The following is an 11,404-nucleotide window of genomic DNA, read 5'->3' as shown; positions in this document are numbered from 1 at the left end:
TTAATTTTAACACAGTTTAAATCAGCTACAGAGATGTTAAATTAACCCAAAAACCAAGGTGTCAAGATTTCGAATATTTTTTTCAGTTTGCCTGCTGTTTAATTAATTTATTTAAAAATCTTTCATTTGAAGGATAACACCTGCAGTTCATACAGTAAAAATGCGTATTGTTGGATGAAATAGTAAGGAGACAGTTCAGTGGCGTTGGGGACTTTACAGGGGGATACATATACAGTATATTTAGCTCACTCACCACTTTAGGGTTTATCCAATGCTGCCGACATGTACCACAGCTGTAACTCTTTATGCTAACACACATAATATCACTGTTTAACAAAAGGTATGTGTGTCTACAAAAACGGGGTTTTCGTAGACACACATTTCACGACATTTCAATTCAGAAAAATAAAAACTGGGGAAACATAATTTCACTCTTTACTAAATTAAAGATGAAATGTTTATGAGACTTTACTTTTGGTATTTGTTCAAAAACAGCAGTCATAGGACTTATGATGTCAATATTTTCAGCTGTGGCTCTATAAACTTAATGCATATTGGAAGAAAATGTTGTATCCCGTTTCATAAAGAAAGTCAACTTGACAATCATTGTAACCTTCTCCAACAAGCCTTTTTACCTTCATTACAGGGATTTCAGTAGCAGCCAACAAGATGACAGCATGAAGTGGCTCTACATTTAGGCATCTTATCCAGCACACCTTATTTAACAGGGTGTGGTACTTCATGCATCATTAATTTAAAAGCGCAATCACAGCAAATGTCAGCTGTGTCGTAAGGAGGTTTGTGTGATTGATGAATATGGTCAGGAGTCATGTTGACCTTGCAGATTGGTACAATACGGAGCTCGTTCAGTTTCATTTCCGCATTAATTTTGTTTTTATTTCATGCTCGAGTGATGATAGAGAAATGGTTGTCAGATGAGTGATACAGACATTTAGAAGCAAAACAAATGCTTCTGAATTGTACTTCACATTTGCAAGATTACTCCTAGGAGGTCATTTGAAATGGTTAATATTCCCTAATAAACTAGTGCGATAATAACCTCCATTAGTCATTTGTAGCTGATTTATGCCTTATACACAATCATGCATAAAGCGCCAGGATGAGAGGACCCAAAGTACATTTCTTCTATGTCCTTGTCTCTGTCTCTTTCCTCCTTTGATCAGGCAGAAGAGTTTCTTGCTCTCGTTTTGAGGACTTCAAAGGCGATCAGGCTAATAAAGTCACTACCATCTCCTGCTGAGCACACCAGAAGTGGCCAAACAGACCATGACCCTTTAAATGATCAGTGGAGCCTGAGTGAATCACGACATTGGCTACTGCTTTTGGAGGGAATGAAAGATGAAACTGCAAAAGACAGGCCTGCATAGTGAGAATGTGAGAAAGATAATGAGAGGGAGACTGCGAAAGAAAACAGCCTTAAAAAATACATGAATATAGTGGATTCTAATTATACCACTGGTGTGTCTCAGTGATCAGCCTCCAAATGACCCCATACTTTGCTCCTCGGATATTTATTTATTCAAAAGCTTTCGGCTGCTTAGTTTCGTAGGAGAGCAAGTTCTCTCTTGTGGTTGCTTTCAGCCACAAACCCAAACTCCTCTTTATACATAGAGGATTACAAAGGCCACAGTATGAGAGATTCAAAGTGCCTGACATCACATTCATATACTGTAAAGCCTTTCTTCTGTCCTCACTTCCTCATTAGGAACATGCAAGCACCGTTTTCCGCCTTTTAGAGAAAAATTACAAGAACAAAGTTGCCAGCTGAAGGAAACCAATATCCTCCACAATTGCAGGATCGCCTCGCTTGTTGACAAGATGTGTGAATACTTTATAACAGACACTGGATAGCTTTACCATGTACAATAGCTTGTACTTTCTAAACTGAGTCCCAGTCCTTCTGGGCTCCTTTAACTCCTTCCACATGTTATCTTTTACCAGATATTTTATGGTAACAAGAGAAATCTCTAAACTACTTCATGGCAGACAGCTCCCTGTGGCCACAAAAAACTAGGGCACCGTATGTGTCCTTTGAGGTGGCATTTGCAGTTTGCTCAGAGGACATCTCACTCCATGCTCATTAGCCCGAGGCAGAAGTTGTCTCTGCGGAAAGGCAGTCACACAAAGATCAAAATCCAGAGGTCTGTTCCAGGAGGGATTTTTCAGTGGTAGAAATGGATATGAATTGATCTAAAGACATCAAAATGAATGATGAGGCTGAAGAAAATGTTGACACTTTATATTTTGGATTTGATACCTGGGCCAATGAGACAATGAAGGGTGAGATATGTATGGTCCTCACATTTTTAAATCGGTTGTTCTTACTTCTAGATTTCTTCCAAACACTCATCTTCCATTATGTCTCTAAATTCACTGAAACAATCGCACTGTACATTCAGTTTGTAAGCATAATGGAAGAGGAAACCGTTCTGTGGGTGGTCCATGGGTGGTCCTTCTCAAAATTATCTTTCATTCCAAAAGTCAAAAAAATAATACATCAATAATCAGTAAAATTACTTAACATGTCAGCTGCTTGGCAGGGTAAAGTTCTTTAAATGTATTTATATTTTTCACCCAACTCTCACCATACTACCCTGTTATTGAAACTCTGGTTTGACATGAAGCATTTAAATTAAATAATTTCCCCTACACATCTCTCTTAAAGTACAAACAAGTTACCCATATGTCTGATTACTTAATTCATCAGTTGAAATGAGTAATTAAAGGTCTAATTCAAGTTAGAGTTTAGTTTGAAAATTTGTTGAATCCTAAAAATCTCCTGTGAAAACTGAATCACCATTTTGCCTCAGGTACTCTTACTGGAATTTGGCAATAAAATGCTTTCAATAATACATGTATAGTCACTTACTGTCAGTAAAACCCCAGGGTTTGTGCTGGTTTTCTACTTCTCTTTGAAGACGGCCACAGTTCCTCATTGAGTGTAAGACTACTCACTCACATTTGGCACATACTGTAAGTCAAGGGGAAAGTGTGTTAGATTAGGTACTAGTCATTGTCTCAGCTTCATACTGGTGATGTGTATGATTAATTAGGACAAAAATGCTTGCAGGAGTGTTTGATAGTAAGAAAAAATAAATTTTCTCAAACGTATTTAAGTCCCTGCAGCAAAGAATAAATAAAGGGAAACCTTCTATTTGATATGTGTCTGTGTTTGAACTGTCATATAAACACAGACACATACCACACACACTCACACACCATTTGTAAATGCATCTAGCTAAAGCTTATGTCTGTACAGTCAGTTCTAGAAAACAAAGCAGGCATGTTTGTGGTGCATAAACACAGACTGTAAAAACACTCCAGTGGTTAAGTCTTGTATGAAAATTAGGTTGAAGAATTACTTAGTCTGACCACTCATTGATCTGAGCCTTTAATTCGGGTTCCTTTGTGACATCATCCTTCATATCTTTCACAATGCTATTCTACATTTCCCTAAAATTAGTGTTTTCAGTGCTAACTTTCTACATTTCAGCATCCATGTGTGCCTTTATCGTGGGAAGTGTCTCCAACTACCAGAATTCTATGTTCCTCTATCACTTCCAGGAAGACCAAGCACTGTTTCCACTTTGGCAGTTCAAATAGCCTCCAGTGTGCAGCAGGCATGCTTCCAGACATGAGCTGGGAGATGCTCTTCTCTATTTCAAATCTACAGAGCTGCCATAGGAACAGTGCAGATGTTGGGAAAACACACTTACTGTAACTGCTTCAAATTGTACAGTTAAGTGACCTCTACTGAAGTAGAGCAGTAACATTAGACTTCAAAGTTGAGCATGAATTGACCATTATAGACAGAAGCTGCACCAACTGGTATTGATCTACTCTTACAAGAATGAAACGTTTTCACCCCTCAATCTAGTTTCTCTTTTAGGCTTTTTATCTCCCTTTTGGTCCAGTAGGCACATGAAGGAAAGCCTAACTTTTCAACACCACAAATGTCCATGTAGCCTACTATCCAGTAACCATATACTTAATCAGCACTAAAACAGAAGTTTTATTGTACACTATCAAGCTTCATTCATCATAAAGTACCTTGTTTACAGGATGAAAACCTTTTAGTTCTAGCAGATAATAACAAAAAAAGGAATGACATACTCCATCCAAACATTAGGACCAAGCACAAGTTTTGAACACTACATTACTTTTGCAGACTTTTTTCTCTATTCTGCAAGAAAGGTTGTAGCCAGTACCCTACTTCTGATCTTTTTTTTCCATTTCAGAGTTCTGGTATAGAATTGATTGGCCACTATTTAATTGCTGAACTCTATTTAATTACAATATACATTTAAATTCTAACTCCTACAAAACATTGAACTGCAATCCAGGCTTGTATCATGTGGATATGAAAAAGACAAATAATGTAACAATCATGGCTTTTAACATGCCTTATAAATCTTTGATCATGCACCAAAGCAATCCTAAAACCATCTTCTATCAGTCGGGCTAAATTTGCAAAGTAGCTTCGGAATTTTAACTTGTTGCAAAGGAAGACTCCCTGTAAATATACTTGATTTATCATGGCTCTACCACACTACAATAACTTCCTTTATTGATCTGTGATCCTCTCTGGAGATGCATGTCACTCTCATTCTTCTGCTTTCTCTAACTTTGAAGCACTTGTTTCATCTGTTTTCACTTTTCTCTATGAACACAGAGGCAGTGCTGTGTAATAGTAAGAATTGGACTGCCCTACATTGATGTTGGTGCGATGCACAGCATACCCACAGTTTGTAGACTTCAACAGGCGCGTCCTGGCACAAACACACATGACAGCATTGCTAACAGAGCTGTGGCAAGGCACGCTTGGCCAATGTAAACATGTCAACGAGCTCAAACTCATTAGTTTAAAAATTCAGTTAGATACCCATCTTGGGGTCAAGCTCATGGGTGTAACCTCAAACTGAGAAAGAAATGACTGGAATAATCTGTGATAGCAGAGACTGCACACAGCACACAGGTCTGCTGGGATTTAGAGCATAAACATCTTCTCATGACAGATGAAAACTTTCACACAAAACAAAATGTGTCTTTTGTTTTAATGTTTTTTGAAAACCATATATTGGCACTTTGGTTTAATTTACAGTAAACGTTCCCTTGCCTAATCATGGAAAGAGTGCTGATGCAACGAAACAGTGACGTCGTATGGGGCCACAAACAGGCACATTTTCACACTCGGCTGACCACAGGATTTGGGTCTGTGAAAAGAACAGTACACTCCTCTCCGTTGAGAAACAACAGCTATATTATGTTCAGGCTACTTTGGGTCTGGAGAACGATTGTGAAAAAAGTTTGGTCAGTCAATTATTTAATGTGTGAAACACGTTTTTAGATGTCAGATGGAGTCAAAGTCCTTCGATGAATTTTGGGCAAAACTAAAATCAGACTCTTTTTTTTCAACCTCCATAACAGTTCCTTGGAGTATTTTTAAAGGGCCATTATGAGAATAACAACAATTGTATGATGCCAACAGATAATGCTTTCCAATGACAGGGATTCTATGATCCTGGTTTTGATGGTTCCATCCATTTTCAGTGTCGTAGCTTGTGTTTGTAGCATAAAGGATTCAAAGGGCACGTTCTTGAATCTCAGGTACTTGTACATCTCATTGTGGAAATGTATGATGGATAACATTGGAGTGGTGGTTCAGAGAGGTTAGGTTCAGCACATCAGGGGCTGAATCTATAGTCTGAAATTTGGCCAGGTGGTTTGGGGAATGGGCAGACAGTGAGTCAACTTGTTGACTCACCACCTGTGAGTCACTGGCAAGCCTTGAAATGAATATGACATATCACAGGGTTCTAATAATGTGTCTCTGTTCAATTTAACATGTAACCTGGCAATACCAGGAGAATTATAGCAATCTAGCTTTAAAATAGAAATATAAAACTTTTTATGGCAAACTCAGAATATTACAGTGCTGTATTTGATTTGTTATCCATCGACCCATGCACAAGGAGTTTCTCAGTTGAATTCACACTCTGACAATTTATTTCATCAAACTGTTTATCAGTGCAAATCAAATGACTCACAAAATGAATCGTATCCACATGACCTTTTAACACATACCTGTCATGTAACACAAGCAATGGGATGAAAAATCTACCAAAATGTAAACTGTATTTATTTTTCTGAGCATCATCACCCAACGCTAGAATGTGGATTAGCTTCTCTTCCCCCTTGAAAACAAACTACGGTCGGGACTTACTCAGTTACTGGACAGCCTCAGCATGGACCGATACAATCACACATTTAAAGGGCCGCAGCACTGGATTGTTTAGTATTTTCCCTGAGCTGAGGCAAACTATGTCAACATCATCTGCTGTAATTGTGAATGTTGAAACATGTTTGTACTGTGGAAGATGGCAGTGAATTGGTGCTGTGGTGTGCATCTGCTTGGAGCTATAAATGACTAATGTGTTATGGTTTTAATTATCATATCTGTTCATTTTGATGTGTAAAGTCTAAATTGGTCATGCTGCAGATAGTTTGACAATAACAGTTTAGATAGTTTGGTCCAAAGGGAAAAATCTGAGTCCTCCCAAATTTGAATAAAGGTCCAAATAGCCACAGATATGCTTTCTAACAGTGTGTTCATATTGAACATGTAGCTGCGGTTCTGTGCAAAGTAAGATATGTGTTACTGAAATGTAACTGATTTTCCAGGGTGTTTCTGATAAAAATGGCTTTACATTGCATGATCTGAAACACGTTTTAAAATAGCTCTTACCTAAAGCAGTTTCTCAAACAACCAAGTTGTTGTTGCTGTATTTACTTCGATGAATTACTTCAAAATAACACGCTATCCTTCCTGTCTCTTGATCAAATGACTAAGGAAGTCTTACAGAATGACACACAAATCTTCAAAGTCAAATATAGGAGATATTACAGTACATATTCAACAATATGCACAACATGAAACAAATATGTTCACTACTGTACTCCAGAAAATTATAGCATGCAAACAATATTAAACAAACATACACGAAAATGGCAATCACACCTGGTATTTTCAGAGAAGACATGATATCTATGAAAGCCCTAGACTGATATGCATAGAGCTATACATTTTTATTTGACTGTGTTTCCAATAGTAGCATGTACATTGGGATTGTTTTCTCGAGATCTTAACTTATTTATCTAATTTTAGTGCTAATCTTCCTGTGATTAAGTGAATTTCAGCTTTTTCCTTGAGATCTCGTGAAATTCGTCTGTTATCATGGGACAACCACAGCAGTTCCATCCAAAGATAACAAGATAGATAAATCGGAAAATTAAGCTGGGAAATGAAGTACAATTAAGTGTGTTGATGCACGTCAGTGTAGGGTTTCCATAAATTTCCACACTTGTAATTACCTCATTTGTTTGTCTCTATTCAGTTGCTCTGAGGATCTCCTAACCACCATTATGTTTTATGTCCATGGGTGTAACTAGTATTTCATGTAATGACGACAAAGAGGTTCAAAATGCTGAGTGAAGAGGAAAATCTATAACAAAGTTGATGGTCACAACTGGTCAGAGTGGTGTTGCTCGCCTCTACTTGTACATATATCGTAGAGTGCAGAGAAGCCTTCCGCTTTTAGAGCGGTAGAGTCTATTTCTTCGAAATATCTTTCATCTTACACTCCATGTCCTCAAGTAAAGAGAAAAATATTTTTACTAAGATGAGACAAGTTGTTCAGATGTGGGAACTGAGAGTGCTACAAAGGCCTCTCTGTCTCCGCCTGGTCTCTCAGACATGAGTCAGGCGGAGAGAGGGAGATGGTGTCTCGTAGAAATAGACTTCCCTGCTTTTTGCTATGATGCCACAACAGCAACAGTAAGAAACAAATCTTTAGTCATTTATATACACAGAAATTAGAAAAAATAACTTCGAGAAAATCATCAAAATGCTCAAACATCAAATAAACTGAACACATTGGTAAAGTCTTCATGTAATTTGTGTGGAAATGCTTTAAAAAGCCTGGCAAAAAGGCTTTAAACACATCCTGTCCAGTCATTTATCTCCTTTGGAGGTGTTGCTTGACAGCTTGAAACAAACAGTGCCACATGAAGATGTATTATTCACTCTCCTAACTGCTTCCACTCTTAAAACCTTGCCCTCATTAAAACTGGTGAAAATAATCACCTTTGGTTTACATAGAGCGCAGAAAAAGGTTTGTTTTAAGCCCAAACACTTACTGAGTTAACTCACTTTGACATATGTGTCCTCTTTTTTGTTTCCTAAAGTTGTGAGAACGTTTACTTCCAGATTCACAAATCTATTCATTAATCACTTCTATTTTAAAGAACCCGGTTTTCACCGTTGTGCATTCATGTCCAGTTTAGGGCTGAATGATTAGAACAATTTCAAGACACTATAAGTAGAAAAGATGATCAAATATAGCCGTAAGTATCAAAAGACATAGCTTAAGTTGAGTGGTGGCTGTGTACCAGAATTTTAGAGAACTGGCGAGTGTTCATCCCACACACACACATGCAAACAAACAACAACACACACAAATACACCACCTTACACCCTTTTTCTATGACCTGATGTTCGCCTCAAGGGATGGTAACAAGGTCCATATGTGGTCATTTCCTCCCTCTACTACTCTAACATGAGGGGGCAGTGTTAACAGGAACACAGAATCCACTGAGAGGAAGAAGAAAGACACAAAGAAGACTTACTAGCTTCCTTCCCCAACAACATTCTTTGACACATGGGATGTGTATACATGAATGCGTTTTGCTTCACAATACATTTTAAAAGAAGTCATTGACTTTAGATGAAACTGATCACAAATCATCTCAGCTTAACCACTAATAAAGTCAAGGATACCACAAGCAAACTGCAACTCTGATATGAAATGTCTTTAATAAGAGGACAACAAGCAGAGTTGCCAAACTAAGGCACATTGCTGTAGGATGACCTTCTTAAAGATGTTGAGTGTAAGTAATATGCTTAGTTAAACATGTTCCTGGCAGCACAGTGTCTAACCAATCCTGTTGCAGATTCATATGTAAATGTATTCAAGCATCAACAGGTGAGATTTTATGCAGAGGACAACTTTGGAGAAATCATGGCAACTTCTGACCAAAGATTTAAAGCTAGCTTTGGTTGTATTATTTAAACCCAGTGGTGAGAAATGAATGTGTCAAAAGGATGTATGTGTTTTCTTAAACTTCCCAGATAGCAGGTTGTCATGAGACAGTGATAACAGTATACAGTTGCAATGAATTAACAGACGGTTGTCCTTTGGCGGGGTTATTTGCAGTTGTCGGTTAGGAACAAATCCTTTTGGATCTTCCTTGTGAGTTGCATGTGAACAGAATGCATTGTTTGTTTCTTACAGCACTGATAAATAATTATGCTCAACACCGCAATCCATTTGTTAGTCTTTTTCCCATCCAGGCCATTTGGATCTAATTAAAGGCAACATGTAAACAATTCTTGTAATCTGAGCGACTCGGTCTCAGATTTATTGTTAATAATAAAAATGACAGCAGAGCATTGAACTGGAGAGGATGAGCCCATGATCAGCACTTTGCATTTGCTGCCCCCACCCCCTACAAAGATCATTAATTATTTTAAAAATCAGTGCCGACTTTCCCATTCATGCATACAATGGGTGGAGAGAATCAAATGTTAGAGCATGAGAGACACATTCTTCAAAACAATTGTTGTATTTGTTTATTACCATCTGAGCGGGATCCCTGTCATTCTGTGTATGCAGCAGACAAAACACTCTTGCAAAATCCCCCAGTGTACCATGTATTTCACTCTTTGAAGTGTCATTATGGGAATCTGTCACATGACAACAACAATAATAAGACCCATATGCTGTAACAGAGGTAGATGGCCACGTGGGATTCTCTGAGTGAAACTTGGAAACATAAAAAACGTTATCCCTGCAATGGGAGACATTTCGTAACATAATAAATAACTCATAAAACCAGTTATCGCCCTCTTAACAATTTCCCTCCACAGAAATTGTCTGCTCTTTAATTTTACATCTCTTGATAAGATAGTATCTAGGAGATATTATGATGCCTATATTAAAGCACAGGCTGCTTTGAGGATTCAGATTATTGACCATTAAAATGGTCAAATGTATTTTTAAATACATTTGAGTCTAAATGTGTGTTCCTCCTTCAAACATGAGCATCCAGCATAGTCCACTAGAATAAAATAGGACACCTGTTGAGTTGAATTTGACAAGCCCCCCTTTCTCCAAAAGGGTTTAAATACTAAAAAATGTTTATTTCCTTCAAGTGTAAAACACATATCCTCCTCTATCCTCTCATCTGTTTCAGCACTATCTGATGATTACATTTTGTGCAGGAGAAATAAGAGAGACAGGTGTTTGCTTCATGGCATAAATCCATCTATAGCAGACAGGTGTTCAACAAAGATGATAGCCAGATAGCCTAGTGGTTATGTTGCGTGCCAAATGTAGTGAGCTCACAGTCCTTGTAGTAGCAACTGTAGGTTTATACCCCACTCTCTCCGAACCAACATTTATTCACAGCTGTCCTATCAAATAAAGGCAAAAATGGCTCAAAAAACCCCAAACAACATAAAATAGTGATTATAGGCCATCAATTGCTGACAATAAACTGTTGAGGATGCAGAGGAACACAGAAACAAACTCATATCCTCCTGAAGATATTAAAAGGTTATTGGAAAATGTATGTTCTTATGTTGTGCGTTTGAATTCGTCACAGTAATAATCTTAACCTTAAAATCTCTCTTTTAGATCAGTTGTGAGTTAGCTGGAGAACAATTTCCATTTTAGAAAGGTTAACCTGCATGTAAGATAGTTTCAAAAGACAGAATTTTTAGACTTTCAAAACTTAGAGTGTAGACAAGGACCTCTTAGTGACTAGGTTTGAGCCCTAGTCTAGAACCTCACACTTAATGAAGAACACATGGTGTCACAACCCTGAGCCAAGTCCCATCTCAGGTTGGTGTGCAAGAAACACAAATGGAGATACTATATTCTGATCCACTGATTTGTCAGGACAACTTTGTGCAAATAGAAAGCATACATCTTCATGTTTAGTGTGGTGACAGTAAGAGTGTGCTCCTGTCTCTGTTTTCTGTCCTCTCTCTCCATCTAGTGGTTAAGAACAAAGCATGTTCTCAGATCTGCATTCATACTACAGCGTTACACGTTGCCTACCAGTGTTTTTCTGTATTTATACAGAGAGAATATAATATAGGGAGTGTCTTATAAAATAATCGTTTGTAGTCCTCAACATGTGCATTTATAGGATATAAGTAAATAAAATATTATAATTTACAAAACGTTAAAGAAAACAGCATAATACAAAAACAAGTTTGCCCATGCTATATGGTAAATACGTATTTTGTTAGCATTACAGG

This window comes from Symphodus melops (genome assembly GCF_947650265.1).
Source record: "Symphodus melops genome assembly, chromosome: 1".
Classification (NCBI taxonomy): Eukaryota; Metazoa; Chordata; class Actinopteri; order Labriformes; family Labridae; genus Symphodus; species Symphodus melops.
Note: the sequence above shows the minus strand (reverse complement) of the source record.